The 14794-nt window shown below is 39.8% G+C and overlaps 1 protein-coding gene and 3 non-coding genes across 4 annotated transcripts in view; 3 read left to right on the top strand and 1 right to left on the bottom strand.

Moving 5' to 3' along the window:
* The window catches only part of LOC132497348 (histone H4), a 313717-nt gene that overhangs the window by 69116 nt on the left and 229807 nt on the right, over positions 1-14794 (bottom strand). The window lies entirely within an intron of this gene.
* Positions 2744-2816, top strand: TRNAM-CAU (transfer RNA methionine (anticodon CAU)). Its single transcript has one exon. It is a non-coding gene; the product is annotated as a tRNA-Met (tRNA).
* On the top strand, positions 7137-7209 carry TRNAA-AGC (transfer RNA alanine (anticodon AGC)). Its single transcript has one exon. It is a non-coding gene; the product is annotated as a tRNA-Ala (tRNA).
* On the top strand, positions 12340-12412 carry TRNAV-AAC (transfer RNA valine (anticodon AAC)). Its single transcript has one exon. It is a non-coding gene; the product is annotated as a tRNA-Val (tRNA).

Below are 14794 nucleotides of genomic sequence, written 5' to 3'. Positions count from 1 at the left end.
TTATTAAAGGGAAAAACTGCAAGGCCACACAGTTAGTTACATAAGTTGTTTCTCCATAATTATAATTGGAACTGGCAAGAAGTAAGACTGCTTGTTAAGCAAGAATTGGTTAGGGTCTGCAATGGTTACATAGTTACAAGGGGGAACCTTGAGACTATACGTTTGCAGCTGTGGAAGTTGCTCCAAATATGGCTGGTGGTGTCCTTGGGTTTGGTACAGTTCAAAGTTCAAATTCTCAGTGGTGGAGGGACCAGCTAAGTGGTCTAAGACCAGTGGTCTAAGACCAGCTCCTCAGTGGCCGTCCACCCTATTTTGATATGCCTGAACTATGATTACTCCATTATGATTTCAGTTTGTCATCAGAACCATAACAAAGAAGGAAATAACTGGGTAAATATAATAGACTCTTATGTTACTCTTCAGTTCTTTAAAGTACATTTGATGCTTGAAAGTGAAAATTATTACATTATCTGGTGGAGTTTTCATTGTATCTATATGTATTATATGCATAACATAAAGGGGTTATGGTAAAGGGACTAAATGGTGGTGAGGTTTCTATACTCAACTTTAATGGTAATTTATTGATTTTAAGTATCTGTGAAATATTAAGGATGTGTATGGTAATCACTAGACCAGCTACTAACAATGTTTAAATAAGTCAAGTGGGGCTTCCCTGGTGGCGCAGTGGTTAAGAATCCTCCTGCCGATGCAGGGGACACAGGTTCATGCCCCGGTCCGGGAAGATCCCACATGCCGCGGAGTGGCTAGGCCCGTGAGCCACGGCCGCTGAGCTTGCACGTCCGGAGCCTGTGCTCCGCAACGGGAGAGGCCACAACAGTGAGAGGCCCGCGTACCGCACAAAAAAAAAAAAAAAATAAGTCAAGTGAAGGTAAGAAGGAAGAGGAACAAAGAAATATGAAAAACAAAGGGAACAAACCATTAATAAATTATTAAATAGTAAATGCAAACTTATTAGTAATAATATGATGTGAGTTTCTTATAGTCAGCATATTTATTTTTAATATATTCTGGCAATCCAGATATATCAATTAAAAATCACAGTTTGTCAGTGTATTAAAAATAAATATGCTGATTATAAGAAACCTATTTCAAATATAGTTAAATGTGAGATTAAAAGCTATATTCAAGAGTAAAGGAGATATAGGAGGTTAAAAGAAAAGAAAGGGAAAAGAGACCCCACATGAGCATTAATCAAAAAAGATAAAGTGGATATATTAATATAAGACAAAGTGGATTTGAAAGCAAAGAAAATTGCCAGGTATTAATTGAGAAGGTATACAATTATAAGATGTCAGCTCACTAACAAAATAACTATCCTAAATGTGTATGCCTCTGACCACAGAGCTTCAAAACCCATAAACAATAGCTAATGAAACTGAAAAGAAAAATAGAAAAATCCACAATTATTGTTGCAGATGTCAACAATCCTATCTCTTTCACTGATAGACCTAGTAGATAACAAATCAGGGAATACATCAAGGAACTAAACACTATCTACCATGGATCTCAATCACCTTATTAAGTAAAATTGCAATGTAGGTAGAAGAAGTTGATAGAAAAGCAAAATCATATCAAAATTAGGAAATCAAAAATGGTCAGTGTGAAGCAGAAAACTGGTATTTTAGAAAGAGTTACTTAGCTACCAATGCCAGGGAGACTGAAAGTGGTGAAACCGGAAGTGGATCATTCTGTGTCCATATTTATCCTCTCGGCTCCTGAGGTATGGGTGGTCAGATTCCTTCTCAGTGGCCTGAGCCTACTGCAGTGCCTGGCACAGAGCAGCCTCCTAACGAATATGCACTGAATGAATGGAAAGGAGGTGATGGATTCAAAAAAGCTGCACATGAATAATGTTCAGTATTTGGCAAGTCATTTGATGTAGGTTTTGAAGGAGGAGAATGAGCCAAAGTTGACTTGGAAGTCTAAGCCCAGAAGTCCAGCACAGAGGTTGGGAATTAGACAGGTGGTGTGTGGATGAATGGGCTACTGTGGAGAAGAACAGACAGAGAGATCATGAGCTGGAGCTGAGAAAGAGCTCACAGTTTGGAATCTAATAAATTTTCTCGATTCATACTTTGCTGTTTAGCAGCTCTGGGACCTTAGAAAAACTACCTAACTTCTCTGAGCCTCCATTTTATCTGGAAAGAGCAAAATATGATACATAGTTTTGTTGCCAAAATTCAACTGGACTACATGAAATAATCTCCATAAATCTCTTAGTATGATTTAGCACGTAAGGTTGAAAAAACAAGGTGGCTTTTTGTTAAGTTCAGTTTGTGGTTTTTGTAGGGAGAATGTCTCCAGTCATATAGCTACAAATGGAGATGTAGAGTAAGACAGAGAAGTACAGACTGTAGACAAATGTGAGGACTCAGTGAAATAATATTAACTGGGCAGCTCCTATGTTTCTTTCAACAAAGGAGATCATGAAAGGTGTAAGACTGACTGAGATCTCTGAGGGCAGGAAAAAGCACATCACTGGAACACAAGACTAACAAAAGACAGTACGTTGTCTCCAGTCAAGCAACCCAGATGATCTTATCTGTAGGTGAATACCGGAAAGGCATAGACTGCATCATTCCTGATCTGGAACATTGGCTTATTGGAATGATTTTCAAGTACCATTGATTGTATTTATTAAAAGCTAGAAACTGATTAAATAGTGGTGGTTGGAAAGTACTGTCTCCTATTCTATTCTCAATGAGGAAAGTATGCACTCTCTGCCCTCTTAGCACAGCAGGCAGCGCATCAGTCTCATAATCTGAAGGTCCTGAGTTCGAGCTTCAGAGAGGGCAGGCAGGTCATTATCTTTCCACAGTTTTTTGAAAAATGAGCCAGCCTTTACTTAAAAGGGTGAAGTTAGATTTCAAGTTTGTTGCACTTCCCAGTAACTTCAGTAAAATCATTGGTGAAGACACTTAGATTACACCAGAAAACACAAGTTATATCACACTTTTGATCTTCCCTTCCATCTGATGGAAGAAGCAGGGGAGAGTTCTCTTCCAAATTTGGGCCCGGAAGGTCAGCCATTGGCAGTTAAGGAATGGAGAGGTGTAAAATCATTTATTCTCTTAATCATGCAACAAATATTTCTTATTAGTGGACCCCTCTAGCTGCAGTGATTCAAGAATGAATAAAACCTCAAACTTTCCTCCCTTATAGAGCTACATCCCAGTTAAGAGGCGTGGGAGACACAGGCAAGATGCAAATAAGAAAACTGCATAATAAACTAGGTGAGAAGATGTCTGCTGTGGGGTAATCATTAGGCCGCAGGGGGGCTGGGAGAGTGGAGGTTCAGCTTTCAGGGAAAAGTCAGGAAAGTTTTCACCTTGAGATACGTTTTAGTCTCTTCTTCCTTCTTGCTTGCTGAAATCCTTGCGCCCCAATTTTTCTAACACTGTCAGTAGAGTCAGTTTTACCTGTCCAGGCAAGTGGGGGTTACAAGAGCTTTTTGCACATAAGGCAGGTAGACTTCACTGGATAAATAGTGGTACCCGATACATCCTTCACATGTTTCTTCACATGGAAAATGAGACCTCCAGAATTCTCTAGGTGTTTCACAGCAACTGGTGCAGGGTCAGAACAATAGGAAATGACTAGCAAGCATTAGCTACTGCTTTTGCCTGTGGAGTGCTGCCCTCACTCACTGAGTTTGTACTTTGGACGCTCATTAGAGGCTTGAAGAATGGATTTACAGATTGAGATTAGAACCCACTAGGGTTCTCTTCTTGGAAAGAACAGGCTAAGGTTTCCCTTAGTCCCTGGGTAAGGAAAGAGCCCTAAATGAGTTTGAAAAAATGAATGTTCCCTGGGAAAAGCAGGAAGCTTTTCAGTCTGGTCACATGCTGGGTCTCAGTATACTGGTGACTGCTCAGGATGTCAAGATGCTTAAGCAGCCAATCTGAGCAGAATGTCCACGGTGGAGGGAAACAATCTTGGTTTCATGTCTGCAATTTGAAAAGCAAATGCAACAGAGCTGCTGTCTACTGACCTTAGGAATGAAACAAATAAAAGAAACTTTGTTTCTTTCATGATGAAAAAAAAAAAATCAAGACCCCAAATCTTTACCATTATATCTGACTAAAATTGTGACTAGAAAACTCAAAATATCTGACAGATATTTAGGATGAGAAGGGATTCTGACCTGTGGAGCATCAGTGTTTTTTGTTGAACTTTTCTTGTTTGAGCAGTTTTTTTCTTGATTTTGTGTTGATATTTCCTGACCATTCCTTCATTTCTTTAAAATTAAAGACTGAGTAAAAGCCCTGATTTCCAGTTTCCAATGTTTTCTCTTGAAAATTCTTCCTCTTCCCTCTGCTACCTCATCCTTGTCCAGGATCCTAGTGTCTTACTCTGCCAATCCTATCTTTCTCTGGAAGACAGGAGGAGGGATGAAGCCCTACCCAGCAACCTGGGCCACGTTGGGAGGGCTTAATTGTGCAGGTGAGAGGGCTGCAGAAGTCGCCCCTCCTCCTCCTCCTAGGTGGCCATATTTCCAAAATCTCTAACAATCACAACTCTGTTTTATAGAGAAATACATGACATGTGAGACAGCCCCACAATTCCAACTGAGCACCCCACTCAGCTGGGACCTTTACTTGCTTTCTGGCAATTCAAAAGAGTGAAGTGGTTTCAGAGTTAGATCATTCCCATGATGAAATACTATAGATCTCACTTCCCCCACCCCCACTCCTTAATAGAAACAGTAGTTTTTCATTGTGGTTTTGCTGAAGTCATATTTCTGATGTTCTGCTCTCTCAGGTCCTCTTTGGTGGCAATGAAATAACCTTGTGGCACCAGGTTAGACCCATACAACTGGTTAGGGCACACGTCTAGAATGACCCCAGGTCAAAAAGAGGGTTAGAGCATGGGAATTAGGTTGAATGTTACAAAGCCTTCTTGGCACTGGGAGTTAGTGAGAAAGATATCTATTTTCCCCAGTTTTGATCCTTCATTCCTTCTCCACAGGCACCTGAGTCCTCAGAGCTTCTCTCCTGAACCCAACTCCAGGAAATATTGGATTGCCTTTAAAAATGACAATTTATACGTTTATATTTCACACAGAAGACAGCACAGACTCAGTCTTTGACCAATACTCTTTGTCATTGTACTACAACAAGGAAGGGAAACCTGCTGTGGAGGGAGTGAACATGATCTGTACTGGACTGTGCTGGCCTTTCCATCTCAACATTCATGGTTTTGGGCTAGTGGGAGGGTGGACCTCCCACCCCTGTTTTCCAAACAGAGAGATCCTGGTGAAAAGAAGGCCTTTCCACTATTTGTAATTGACATTTATGGGGTCTATTGACCTGGGGGAAGAGGGAAGGCTGTTGAGGGACACCTAGAGAGACAAGATGTACAAAAGAATTTGTGGGTGTGAGTTCTGAGCTTCCTGGGTCCGGAAGGGGACGAAAAAGACCCAGATTGTCAAAAATAAAAAACAAAAACAAAACAAAAAAGAAAATATTAAATTAGGGAATTGTTAGAGAAAACTCATAAAGAAGAATAGGAGTAGGATCTTTGGGTAGCTCTTCCTTAAGGAGGTTCCTTACCCACCTGTCTCAACCCAAACATCGTAGTACCTGCAATGACAGTTCAAATCAACACCTTCAGAAATACCTCTCAAATGATGAAACAATCAGGCGGTATTTACTTTCCACACATAGAATCCAAAATAGATTTTTCCTCTTTGCACAGGCAGCTGAAATATGATTTAAAATGGGGGTGGGGGGATCCCAGCAGGTAATGCAGGCAATATATTTATCAACATTAGTGATCAGAACCAGATAAGGTCCAAAGACAGGAAGGAAAGATAAAGAGGGTCATGATTCTGCCATGCTGAGCTGTGAACAGCCCTTGCACTTTGCTTTTCACTGAAAGACTCCCCTCACCTTCAACCTGATCTTAAACGTCTTCAGGCACAAAGAATCCTATGGGTGCTGCTCTTGGAGACTCTGGGAATGGGTGCTCCTTCAGCACACCCAACATTTGGTTAGGCCAGAGTCACACAGTCTTCAAATGAGATGGAAAATTTCTCACATTTTGGCTCTGCTGTGGGTATTTGGTAACCGGGCTCTGTCTGGGCTAGTTTCCCAGTTGTCCACAGAGGGCCTTTCTTCACCTCTCAGCTCCTGACTAATACGTCTTTTCATTTTGAATCAGATGTGGTAAGGTGCCTACTTCTTGGCATTCAGCCGCTAAATCAAATGTTACTTTGCTACTGAGACCACCCCCGCCCCATAGCTAATGCCTCTTATCGTGATTTCAGTCCATCACATCAATTTATGCCACCTTCCTCACAAACACTCTCTGTTTCAGAAAGTGTCTTATGAAGTTTTTCTTTTTAAATTTCCTGTCTCTCCTCTAGAATATAAGGATCTTTAGGCTCAAATCACTGGGTCCTCAGTGCCTGAAGTTAAGGCACAAATATGGCTTCTGTCTTGAAATGAAAATATTAGGTAAGGCTAAGGAATAAGTAGATCAAATATTGAACAGTTAATAATTTAATAAATGATTTCATTAACTTCCAAAATGTTAATCTCTGCATCTGTCGATTTACTTTACTCTTTCTTTATGCCTTATTCGATGTTTTGAATTTTATTGATGAATGACAACTTATTTATGCTGTAAAATTTAAAATTTTCCCAGACAGAATCTTCTACTTTCTAATTAGTGAATAACAAATAAAGATGTAAGGGAACACAGATGTTCAGGACTCCCGTTATAAGACAGTCACAACTGAGAACAGTTTAAAGTTGGGTGAAAACTAGAACAGAATTAAAACCCTATTTCCTTTTGCATGTATTTTCTTCTAACCATTTTCTTCTACACAGGTTCTTAATTTCCAGTTTCTCTTCAACAGTGAAGTCCAAAAATGTTCCCTCTGTCTCCTTCTTTTTCCCACGGCCACTCTCTCCTCCCTTCCTTAGCAGAGGAATAGGTACCAATCATGCTCTTGCCTCAGGGCATCTTTGAGTAGATGTGCCCTGAGTCCAGTCCTGGTTTCACAATAAGGACCTTGAAATTTTCTGAAGTTTGGGTCACCCAGAAGAGTGAATAATGAAGTGGAGACGTTACTCTAACACAGTTGAGGAAAAAAGACTGAAGGTGCAAATGGGGAATTAGCTCAAGTGGTAGAGCGCTCGCTTAGCATGTGAGAGGTAGTGGGATCGATGCCCACATTCTCCAGCTTTTGCTCTTTCAACTGCGGAGCTCCAGCTGACAACTGCAAATCTTCCAATCTGTAGAAAGAAATGAGAAAATTAGACACTTTAGATCCTTCTCTGGGCAAGGACAAGACAGGACAGCGCTGGTTCTACTGGCCTTTTTTATGTACCTCTACTATCAACCTATAATTTATTTTCTGTTTCTTCAGAATAGCTGGTCATCTCAAGGGATATGCCCAATTCCTCTTTTTATTCCTGTTTCTTCCTGCTACTTGGCAGCAAGGCGGCAGAGTCTGAGAAATGCAGAGCAGAGCGGGGTCAATAAAGCCCCAGCTTTCCTGTCACTGATTGAAACCAGGAACCTCAAGTAACCAGAAAATATCAGGAAAGCAAACACATGAAGTTATTAGTGAACTTCTGGATGCACCTGTGAGTTGTGAATAAATGGCTCTGATCCTAAACAACATACCATAGACTTTGAGAACTGGCTAAGCAAGGTTTGGTTGGGGTCTGCAATGGTTACATAGTTACAAGGGGGGACCTTGAGACCATAAAATTGCAGCTGGTTATGTTGTTCTCAACAGGGCAAATGGCATCCTTGGGTTTGGCAAAGTTCAAAGAAAATTCAAGTTCTCACTGATGTAAGGAGGTGTCTGAGACCAGATTTTCAATGGCAGATGTCTCCATTTTTATATGCCTGAACTATGATGACTCCATTCTCATCAGAACAATAGCAGAGAAGGAAATATCAGGGTGAATAGGATAGACAATTATGTTTCTCTTGACTTCTTTGAAGGATGTTTAATGTTTGAAAGTGAAAAGTACAACATTGTCCCATGGAGTTTTCATTGTATCTACATGTACTATATACATGACATAAAATGATTATGGTAAAGGGACTAAATGGCAGTGAGTTTTCTAAATTCAACTTGAAGAGTAATTTATTGATTCTAAATATACTGTGAAGTATTAAGGATGTACAGAGTAATCACTAGAGCAGCTACGGACAATGTTTAAATAAGCTGAAAGAAGGTAGGAAAAGAAACAAAGAATAAAAAATAAGGGAACAAACCATTAATAAACTATTAAATAGTAAATCTATATGCAAATTTATCAATAATAACATTAAATATACATCTTCTAGACACATCCATAAAAATCAGAGATTGTCAGAATATACTAAAAATAAATATGCTGACCTTAAGGAACTCTTTTCAAAGATGTTAATATGTGAGATTAAATGTTATAAACAAGATTAAAGTTACACAGGAGATTGATAGTAAAGAATGGGAAAAGAGACACCACACAAGCATTAATCAAAAAGAGCCGAAGTGGATATATTAATATCAGACACAGTGGATTTCAAATTTCCAGTTATTAAGTGAGAAGTTACATAATGGTAAGGTGTCAGCTCACCAATGAAATAAACTATCCTAAGTGTATATGCCCCTGACCACCAAGCTTCAAAATTCATAAACCGAAGCTGATAAACTTGAAAAGAAAAATAGAGGAATCCACAGTTATCATTGTAGATGTCAACATTTCTCTCTCATTAATGTCAGATCTAGTAGTTAACTAAACAATACCGTCCACCAATGGATCTAATTGACCTTATAGAGCAAAATCGCAATGTAGGTAGAAAGAAGGGCCAAAGAGTTGAGAGAAAAGCAAGATCATATCAAAACTAAGAAATCAATAATGGCCAGAGTGAAGTCGAGGGACATTATGAAAATAAATATTTTTAAAAACGTTATCTAGCTGTAAATGCCAGGGAGACTGAAAGTGTGAAACCGGAAGTGGATTGTCCCTTGTCTCTATATATCTTTCTAGCTCCAGAGGTCTGGGTGGTCAGATTCCTTCTGAACCACCTGAGCCTACTGCCCTGCACAGAGCAGCTCCCCAGTGAATATGTACTGACTGAATGGAAAGAAAGGGATAGATTCAAGAGAGCTTCATGAAATAATGTTCAGATTTGTTGATAATGTTCAGGGATGTGGGTTTTGAAGGAAGAGAATGGGCCAAAGTTGACTTGGAAGGCTAAGCCCGAAAGGCCAGCACAGTGGAGGCTGGGAATTAGATAGTTAAGGAATACATCAATGGGCTACTGTGGTGAAGAACAGGCCGAGAGATCGTGAGCTGGAGCAGAAAAAAAAAGATCAGAATTTAGAATCTAATAATGTGTTTCTCAATTCAGGCTTTACTGCTTAGAAGAAATATTACTTAACTTCTCTGAGCTGCCAACATATCTGGAACATGCAAATTATGATACATAGTTGTTGTCAAAATTCATTTGGAATATACAAAATAATCTCCATAAATCTCTTAGTCTAATTAATGGCACAAAAGGCTGAAAAAAAAAACAGGGAGGTTTTTTGTTAAGCTCAGTTTGTGGTTTTTGTAAAGAGAATGTCTCCAGTTGTGTCAATACAAGTGGAGATGTAGAATGAGACAGAAGTATGAACTGTAGACAAATTTGAGAAGTATTCATTCACTCAGTCAGTGAACTAATATTAACTGGGTACCTCCTAAGTTTCTTTTTAACATAAGGTACCAAGGAAAGTGTAAGAGGGGCTGGGATCTCTGAGGGAGGGAAGAGGCAAATCTCTGGAACACAAGAGGGGAAAAGAGCAGCAAAAGACAGGTATGATTTTTCCTGGTCTTGCTGTCCAGAGTGTCCAAGACCTCTGGGTCTATGCTGGAAAGGTGTGGGCTCCTCCGTTTCAGAATGTAGAATCTGTCAGGTGCTTAGGTGCTTATAAGGAATGATTTTCAAAGAACATTGATTACATTCTTTAAAGGCTGGAAACTGATAGACATGCCTGGAAAATATTATTTCATATTTCAAGTAGAATGTGGGAATTTAAGCCCGTGTTCCTTCTTAGTACAGTTGGCAGTGTGTCAGTCTCATAATATGATGGTCCTGAGTTCGAGCCTAAGAGAGGACAGGGTAGTTCACCTGTCTTATGTTGCTAAAAAGAAAAGGTATGTAGACTGCACCAAAACAAAAAACAAACAAACAAAAGAACAAAGTAAAATGATCAAATGCTGTCAGATAAGCTTTGATAAATGATCCAACTTTTGCTCAGGAGAGTGAAACCAGATTTCAAGTTTGTTGCACTTCCTCGTAACTTCTGTAAAATCATTGGTGAAGTAATTTAGATCACACCAGAAAATACAAGCTATATCATATTTTTGTGTTTTCTTCTCCCTCTGATGGAAGAAGCCAGGGAAATTTCTCTTCCAGATTGGTGCTGTGAAGGTCGCCTAAGAGCAGTTAAGCAATGAGGATGCGTAAAATCATTTATTCTTTTAATCATGCACCAAATAATTCTTGTTAGTGTACTCTTCTCAGTGCAGTGATTCAAGAGTGAATAAACCCCCCAAATTCCCTTCCTCATGGAGCTATATCCCTCCATCTTCTCCTTCTTCTAGAGTGGCAGGATCCAAGGACCTTGAGGATTTGATTAATGAGGTTTGTGAGGGTTCTTACACTAGGTAAACTATAACTCTTTGACATTCTTGAGCTTGGAAGCTGGAGGGAGAAAGCGGAGACAGTGGTCACATCTGGAATGCTGACAGTATAGACAGTGTAGTAGCCTTTTCAGGATAATAAAATATCTTGAAACCACTTTATTCTTTGGGGAACCAGTGACAGTATGGTGACATATATGATTATGGGTTGTAGGATTCCAACTTTGCCCAGTTGATTTTCTTTTAAAGTGTGAAAAAGAAGTGATGTTCTGTTTTACTTCTTATACACATGTTACCAAAATGACACCTAGAGATGGATTTCTGAAAGTTAGCTTGTCTAGAGATTGCTTCCTGAAGATCAGACCGTGCTGTTTCTTCCCCTTAAGGGCTCAAGGAAGGGAGGCATCTTCAGGCTGGAGAAAGCACCACAGTGGTTACGAGGGAATTACCTCTTTCCATTTGTTGCCTCTCTGAGCCTTTGAGAGAAGGATGACCACCACTGGGGACTTGGAATACAGGCTACGAAAGAATGAAAAAAAAATCTTTTTTCAGCACCATATGCTAAAAATTGTACTAAATGTTTATTAATTTTATGCAAGTTGTTTGATTTAGGCTTTGCAGTTCATCCAAATATCATTATTCCCACTTTACAGATAAAACTGAAGCCCAGATTAGTTGAACCATTTTTTTCTCAGTTCGAATGGATGTATGGAGCAAAACCAGAGGTGGAAAACTGATTTTTTTTCTCCTATATTAAAATGTAGGCTTTTCCTTTAGCCCTGTGCATAGTCTTATCACTTTTTCTCCAGACCAATGCATTCATTAATTCATTATTAAAACAAATACTTATAAATGGGTGGATTTAATCTTCCATGCATCAGATATTAATTCAAAATCGCTTGTGTCTACCACCCAGGTTCAAGTATTCTATACATGGCTTCGACACTGTCTTCTCCCTCAAAATCTCTACATCCAGTGTCTTGACACGTACTCAAATACTGTAGATCCTTCCTGGACAGCCTCTCCAGAATCTTTCTCTTTCCTCTCATGCATCTATGACTTTATCCATTCTATGTTTATGGAGAATGTATTCTGTACCAGACAGCGTACTGGGCTGGAGATGCAGAAAGACTCATGTTACTGCTAATCTCAGGAGCTAAAAGAATAAACCTCGATTCTTTAATATCTTATAACTTCTTTTTCTCTCTCTCTAATTCTAGTTTCTCCGTTTCCTACCTATTTGGCATTCAAAATAAAAGCGTTTCATAAAATGTTTTGATTTTAAAGCCATGTGCCTGGATTTTTTTTCAAAGGTTCTTAAGCCTCCACCATTTTCTCCCCAATGTATCTTCATGTGTCCAGGCATTTCATTCACTGTTTCCCTCCATGTCTATTTTACACACACACTCCACTCTACTCCAACTAAACAGGTAATTTCTGAACACAGGAATTCCTACCCCCATGCCTGTTCCTTCCACCCTGTTCACTCTTCATCTTCACCCCTCAATGTCCATATTTTATTTCTTCTCTCTGATATGATCTCGCTTCTTATTTCCGATGGGTCCTGCTTGTAATAGTTTGTAGTTTTGGGTTATTCTCTCACACGGTGTAGATGTGAAACCTTTCATGACCCGCCTCAGAAAGAATTGAATAAATACGCCGGGAAAAAGACACAGCATGAGTTTCCGTAGTGTAGTGGTTATCACGCTCGCCTAACACGCGAGAGGTCCTCGGTTCGAAACCGAGCGGAAACAACTGGTGTTTCTTTTGCCTTCCACCATCTGGGAAAAATCAGTGTACCACCTGCCCTAAAAGGAACAAGTGATCACCCAACTTCTTTTGGTTTGTTGTTTCGGTCTCCTTTTCAAGACACAGATAATCATCCTGAGATAGTCTTGTCGCATTAGCCAACTGTTCTGGGTGACTCCTCTCAAGTGAGACGTGTTCTCTTCTGTCCCAGAAAATCTGAAAAGTGAACTTTTGGGGTATCAAACTTTTCCCATGGCTACTTTCTTTTCTTAGCAGAGGAATAGGTACCAACCGCGCTCTTGCTTTGGGGCATCTTTGAGAAGATGTGCCCTTAGTCTAAATTCTGGTTTCGCATTAATAGCCTTGACATTTCCTGATGTTTGGGCCTCCCAAAAGAGCGAATAATGAAGTACTCTGAAAAACTGAAGGAAGAAGTGGGGAGAGGGGGAGGGGGGGAGGGGGAGGGGGGAGAGAGAGAGAGAGGGAGAGGGAGAGAGAGAGAGAGAGAGAGAGAGAGAGAGAGAGAGATTGGTGTAGGGGGGTTAGCCCAAGTGGTAGAGCGAGAGAGAGAGAGAGAGAGAGAGAGAGAGAGAGAGATTGGTGTAGGGGGGTTAGCCCAAGTGGTAGAGCGAGAGAGAGAGAGAGAGAGAGAGAGAGAGAGAGAGATTGGTGTAGGGGGGTTAGCCCAAGTGGTAGAGCGCTCGGTTAGCATGCGAGAGGTAGTGGGATCGATGCCCACATCCTCCAGGTTTTACTCTTTCTACCGAGGAGCGCCAGTCTTGGATCTACTGGCCTTCGGTATGTACAGACATTTTCAACCTATAATTTGAATTCTGTTTCTTCAGAATAGCTGGTCATCTCAAGGGATATGCCCAATGCGTCTGTTTATTCCTGTTTCTTCCTGCAACTTGGCCATAAGGCGGCACAGTCCTGAGAAGCTCAGGACAGAGCGGGGTTCAATAAAGCCGCAGCTTTCTCATCAGGGACTGAAACTGAGTGCCCCAAGTAACCAGAATATATCAAGAAAGACACTGTGGAAAGCAAACACGTGAAGTTATTAGTGAGCTTCTGGATGAACCCACGATCTATGTATAAGTGACTCAGGTCCTAAACAACATAAACTTTGAGAACTGAAGTGATAGCGCACTGCCCAAGTCCACATTGGTCACTGGATTGCACACACTCCAGAGATCTCCAAATAGCGTCAGAAAGGCTTTGGAAATGGATTGGACTATGAAACCACAGCACACAGAAGGCTGGTCGGTACTTGGAACTTTAACACAAGGCAGTTAATTGACTGCAAAAACAAAAGTAGCAATATTCTCCATAAAATTTGAACAAGACACAAAGTCTGATGCAAAAATGGCCAGGTTATAATCCAACATTATTCAGCAAATGAAGAACTAGGAAAATTGGTTAACTGACTTGGAAAAGAGAATCAACAGATATCAATACTGAGATGACACAGATGTTGAAATCTTCTAATAAATACTTTGAAGTAGTGTTTATTCAGTGCTCTGAGAATTAGGGGTGAGAACTGTTTGAAATGAATTGAATGTTAGAAAGTCTTAGCAAAAAAATGGGACATATAAGTCCAAATTGAAACTTCAGAACTGAAAATGTATTAACCAAAATTATAAACAACAATGCCTCAATGGATTGTCCTAATAGCAGACAATGACTGAGAAAAAGTCAGTGAATGTGAAGATAGACAATAGTAACTATCCAGTCTAAACGACAGAGTGAAAAGTATATTTTAAAAGATGGCTGGTGCTTCAGGGACAAATTGGAAAATAACAAAGATCTTATATTCACATCATTGGAGACATAAAACAAGAGGAGAGAGAGGACCTTGAAAAAGGGGGAAATTTTTTTTGAATTTCCAAATTGGAAAACTTTCCAAATTTGGCAAAAGACCTAAACCAGATTCAAAACGTTCAGTAAACTTGAAGCAGGATATACTCCTATAAATCCACACCCAGACATATTACTATTAAACTGCTGAAAACCAAAGGGAAAAAATAAAAACTTCTTGAAAGCAACCTGAGGAAAACTAAAGGGAAACTTCTATCTGTTCTCATCAGAACCACAGAGGCCATAAAGAAATGACATGACTTTTTTAAATGTTGAAAGAATAGACCAGAATGCTGATATAGCGAAAATATTGTTCAGACAAAGAGGTGAAAAATACATTTTGATTTGAAGGTAAACTGAGATAATCCATTGCCAGCAGAAGTGCTAGAAAAAAAGTAAAGTGTGAGACAAGAAAAATGATAACAGAAGGACACTTGGAACAGCATGATTGAACAATAGCAAAGCTAGGAAAGATCTGGGTAAAAATGACAGACTTATTCTCTTGAGTTCTTTAAAGTATGTTTGATGATTGA

Source organism: Mesoplodon densirostris, chromosome 10, assembly GCF_025265405.1.
Source record: "Mesoplodon densirostris isolate mMesDen1 chromosome 10, mMesDen1 primary haplotype, whole genome shotgun sequence".
NCBI classification, from domain to species: Eukaryota; Metazoa; Chordata; class Mammalia; order Artiodactyla; family Ziphiidae; genus Mesoplodon; species Mesoplodon densirostris.
The sequence above is the reverse complement of the archived record's forward strand: the minus strand, read 5'-3'. Positions and strand labels throughout refer to the sequence as shown.